Genomic DNA, 5,754 nt, shown 5'->3' with positions numbered 1-5,754 from the left:
CGTCACCGGACTCCCCCCCCTTCCGTTCGTTAGCCGACGGAGCCACTTGGGAAGGGGGGAGGAGTCCGGTGATGTCGATGTCCGTGGCGTCACCGGATCTCCGATGGGGCTCCCGGAAGACACGGAAGCCGGCAGAGAGGTGAGTGTTTTCATTATTGATCAAAAGAATTTTAATCGATCAAAAATGTTAACGATTAATTTCCAGATTTCCTAATTAAAAGGTATGCCCACATTAAATAGTTTTTGAAAATAAAAAATAAATAAAACAAATGATATACATCACAGTAAAATGTATGATTATACAGTACACGTCAATATACAGCTTATCCCACTCAGGGTAACAAACACTGCCAACCCCTGCTTACAGTCTCCCTATGGGCATATACACATTTCCATAAACATTGTCAAAAAATATGCTCATGTAAATTCTGTCCACAGTACTGTTTCTACATGGTTGGCATTATAGGGTAAGGAACGGAGGTGAGAATGTCCATTACATCAATATTAGGTGCTAGCTTAGATGTTATCCTGATAAAGAGAGGTGGTTCACCTAAATATTTATAGAAAACTATGCTACTGCATCAATTTAATACATGCTGGATACTTTTTTTGTGAATTAAAGAAGGGTCGGTTTAGAAAAAGGTTTCCCTTCACACCATGTCAAACAGGCAGTAAAAGGAAACCTTTACAATGAAGGGGAATTCCTCAGTTAGATTGTTTTAACAAGAACAGGTGTCTCCATTAAAAGATTTACCCTTAACCCTTGTTTCGATGACAACCGTAATATTTGGGCTTCCCATCATTTTCTGCCTTGGTGAAAACAGTCACCAGGATAAATAAAGAAGGTGAATCTGCCCAGTGGGGACACATGCAACAATAAAGAAAAAAACTTGCCTGGGGTTCTAATCCTTACCTACACTATCTGGGGAAAAAAAGGTTTTAGCTATGCATACACTTTAAGCAGGTTTGACGTAATCTGATACCACTGCCTTCTTATGGGTAAACCACTAAACCACGTCATTCAAGCAAATTCTGTGCCATAGAAGACATCCACAACAGGAATTTGATCTAAAGATTTGGCTAGCTAATCTATCATTTTAAACTTGCTCAATCTAAATAAATAAATAAAAAAAATAACTAAATAAATACATATGTCATAACAATATTGATTTGAAAAGATAAGGCAGTGTAGTAGACCTTTAAAATCAAAGAAATGGCCATAGTGCAAATTAGGGATGCACCGATACCACTTTAAGGCCGAGTACCGATACCTTTTTTTCCACTAGGAGGATACAAGCCTTAGTTAGCAATATCTACATAGCTTTTTTCTTTTTTTTAAATAATATATGCCGGAAAACAGCATTTTTGTGCCCAGCCCCATGAGGTGCGGCAGTACTAACCTGCTGTGTCGTCTTCTCTGTCTGCTTCAGCCACTCTGTGTCACAGCCTAGTCATCTGCTCCATTCTGACCTCTTCTCCCACTGATTAGCCGATTGGATGATGACAGGCTTCCTCACCAGTCAATCCTGACTGGTGAGGAAGCCTGTCAATCGGCCAATCAGCGGGAGAAGAGGTCAGAATGGAGCAGATGACTGAGGACTTGGAGGAGGAGTTTGCGGCCATCTTGCTTCATTGAAGACGCGATGGAGGCCCTGTGTGCGGCGGATTCGGGTCCCTGAAGATGGCGGACGCGGCACAGGTGCTAGTTTTTTGTATCGGAGTATTTGCACAAGTACTCATGTAAATACTCAGTATCGCCGCCGATACCGATGCTTGTATTGGTATCGGTGCATCCCTAGTGCAAATGATAACCAATGACAACTAAAGGATGAAATAACAGGAATTGGGAACACTGGAAGACAATCTCTTGCATGGGTGGAAAGCATCTTCCTGAGATTTCATGAAGAATAACCATCATAGGCTAAGTCTAATAGACATTACAATATCGTGTGTATGTATCTATCCTTCGCTTGAATTGGCAATATACCAAGGATGTAGTTTCTTAAATTGAGGTGGAATTGTCCATGTACTGAAGATAAAAGGTTGAATAATAGGTTGGACTTGATGGACTAATGTCTTTATTCAACCTCAAATACTATGTAACTATGTAAAATGAACTCCCATATGGAAAAAGTGATATATTCCCATAATGGATATTATGAATATAATATAATGGTAAAATATTCTGGAAATGTATGCACAGATGGAAAGTGTAGCAGAAGTGGACTAAACATTAATATTTAAAAATTATGACAGTAGGGGAAAAAATATTATGAGAAGAAATCTCCTGTCCCTTTTTTACACAATTTAGTGCTTGACACAGAGAAGTTAAATGAATTTTGGATAGCTACTAACTAGTTTTGAAGAATAAAACATTGGGTTCAGTTGCTCCTGTTACATAAAGCCAAACTCTGGGAAAAATATAAATTAAACACCACACTGGGTGTGTAAATTATCATTAAAAAGATGTATGTTATGTGTGGAGGACTGCTGCAAAGCATAACAATTTTACCCTGCAGCATGCTAGTTGCTACATACAACACTTGGCACCTGTGTGCTGTGAAGTCAATCAGTATGGGGCTCCAGTCACATCCTCACCCCTCCTTCCTAACTGCCCATTCTCAAAATGCCTTGTATTTTTCTCAAATGATACAAGGTGTTCTGTGATTGGAGAAGAATTATGTCACACCCTGCCTCCTTCTCTCCTCCTCCTATCACAGAATGCCTTGTACCCTTTCAGAAAATTACAAGGCATTTTGTGAATGGGCATTTAGTGAGGAGAGATGGGGATGTGACTGGAGTCCTTCACTGCACTTTAAAATATTGGTGGGTATATAAAGCTTTTCTCCATGCAGGAAGTGCAGAGATAATATAATTATGAAATATACAAATAAATGATACCTTTACTTTCAGAGAGAGTTCATTAACATTCATTGATCTTTGTAAAGAAAAAAAATAATAAAAAAAGATCTGCTTTACCAGCTATAGTTGGCTCTACTTTTGCTTCATTACCTATCACGCCTTAGCACATGAACAAGATTTAATTTCACTTCCTATCTCCAAGACATTGCAAAAAGTGAAGGGAAATCTCCCCAAAAAGAGGGTGATCATGTGCTCCATGTTCTGATGACAGCTGTAAGATTTTGGATTTCTTCTTAATCCCCATCCCAAGAAAGGGTCTAACCCTTGCCCAGTTTAAAACTAGAAGAAAAAAATCTGGAGCTTCACTGTAGGCTGTCATGCACAACATTTCTGGTTTAGTAATTACTGACCAAGGTATCCAAATGGCACATTGTGTAAAGGAAATGTTATCAACATTTCCTAAATAACAGGCATTCCATTTGAGAATGAGGATCCAGCCAGATAGCATAAATGAGCTTGGTTCTGTGAGTAGCTCTGATTACCTTATTAAAGTGCATATTATATTCAACAAACACATTGTAAGTGAACGGGCTTAACATGTTACTTTGTTTTCTTTGACCTTGATTGGAGAAGGTTGATTTATAATTCATATGTCCTTTAGGCTACAGGAAGGTAGAGATCTTTGATAAAAAGACTCTGTATCCTGATCTCATTCATCAACCTTTATAATGACCTTGGGGGCCAAAGAGGTATGATTTTTTTTCTTAAACTTTCTAACATAAATAAATATAGCTGTGTCAAGCAGAAACCAAAATTCACAAGAAACCCAGGAGAAAGTGTTTGCTGACTTATACACTGTTGATTTTCAAGACAATAATAAATAAATGTATAGTAGGTGATAAGATTGTGATGCCAGAGCCCAATGCAATACAATACTTAAGTATGGATGTCCTCTTGGCATCCTTTTAGCAAATAGTTGTTTAGATGACAGCTGCTCATATAATAGTTATGTGTTTAAGTAAAATAGATGTTTTTAGTCTTCTAGATGTATGACAAATATAAAGTACTAAATAATTCTCAGTACACCTCTAGTTCTTCCTTGAAAAATTGAATACTTGCCTCCTGCATTTAAAAGAAATTTATAGTATTTTCAACGGGTTTTCTTTTAAACATACCAAAGCTTGGCTTACTATACATCATTTTTTTAATATGTGCAAATGTTTTTTTGTTTAAACTTTCTTTTGTATATTTTGTAATTACATATATAAAGGGGTCAGACACAATTACTCAGTATATATGCAATGCAACACTGATCCTTCTTACAATGTAAATTGTCAGACGACTAACTAAAAATAATACATACAATGTGTGGTGCAGGGGTTTAAAGTCAATATAGATTATGTTGCAGTGCACATTTCTTTTCAACGAGCTCTTATATCTGGAGGCCACCATCCATGTCACGATCTCCTCTCAATACACAGGTTCCATAGGAGCATTGTTCACACAGCCAATAGATTAAAGAGTATCGTCTACGGGTTCCAGAATTTCTCAATAGGAAGCGCGTCTTGATATAAAGACACATTTATGTCACTGATAAATGTGCCCCACAGATTTCAAAAAGTGTAAATAGTTATATGATTTTGTATATGCCTAAAGAAATGGTACATATAATGCTTTCCTTTTTAGTTATATATAGTCCTATAATCCTCTCTCTTCATTCTACCTATTCATTCTCTCTCACAATTTTCTATCTTCCCCTTAACAAGATTATGTCCCATTCTCAATCAACCCAAAGTGAGACAGTGGTCATCTCCCCAAGTACTTAAAGTGACATTAAACCCTCAGATTTTTTAACATAAAACAATACTGTAATGTGTGCCTTACTGTAATCCATGATTGTTTCCCTTCTCTTTGCTGCTCTTCCGTTTAAATCTGTATCCGTTCTCATGCTGGGCAGAACTTTTATTTTGCAGCAGACTGCCTTGTCTCTGGAATGGCTACATGGTGTCTGTGTGTTGGTTTGAAACCTGAGCCAGCACTACAGGAAGAGGCAACCAGCTCCAAAGGGAAGTTCTCCCCAAGCATGAGAAGACATGAGGATTTAAAAGGAAGAGCAGCAAAGAGAAGGGAAACAACCATGGGTTGCAGTAAGGTACACATTACAGTATTGGTTTATGTTAAAAAATCTGAGGGTTTAATGTCACTTTAACTAGCAGGCGGTATATAAAGCAGGTACCTAAATGTGTCCGTTTACATATCCTGTAAAGCTCCCTGGGAGCCCCAAAACCCAGTACACTCTAACATGTATATCTTGACCAGTCTCTATGGTCAGTGAGGCTGTCCATCGTGGTTAAGGGACAATAATGAGGTGCAGGCCACCATTTCCATCATAACAGCTTTTAGCTGTTGGTGAGCTTTCCCAAGTTATGCCAGTATGCATGTAGTGGTCCCTTTCTTTTATTAGAGACTCCTGGCTTAACTCTATTCACGACATCAGGTTTAACTTCTAACAAGAATATTTGCTCCTATCCTACTATGAGCATACAAAACAACCCCACAGAAACTACATACCTATATTATAAGATGCAGGTACATTTTCACAAAGCATTTTTTTACATTTGATTTATACAAACTTGTACAGCCACTATGGAGGAGAGGCAATCAATAGACTTCGTTAATACACAATGTATACCTGCTCTATTGTTTTATACATAAGGCTACATATCATTCTACGCATAGTTATTTTTTTTGCTTTTTCGATATGTAAATCATATTTTGTTGACATTGTACCCAACCTTAAAATTGTAACATAAATCTGCAAATCTGTCACTAACCTAGTAAAGCAATGTGAAAGGATGAACAGCTTCCTGATTATAGCTTTAGCACAGGAAA

This window comes from Nanorana parkeri, unplaced genomic scaffold, assembly GCF_000935625.1.
Source record: "Nanorana parkeri isolate BGI_ZX_2015 unplaced genomic scaffold, ASM93562v1 scaffold342, whole genome shotgun sequence".
Lineage (NCBI taxonomy): Eukaryota > Metazoa > Chordata > Amphibia > Anura > Dicroglossidae > Nanorana > Nanorana parkeri.
This window is presented reverse-complemented; position numbering follows the sequence as displayed.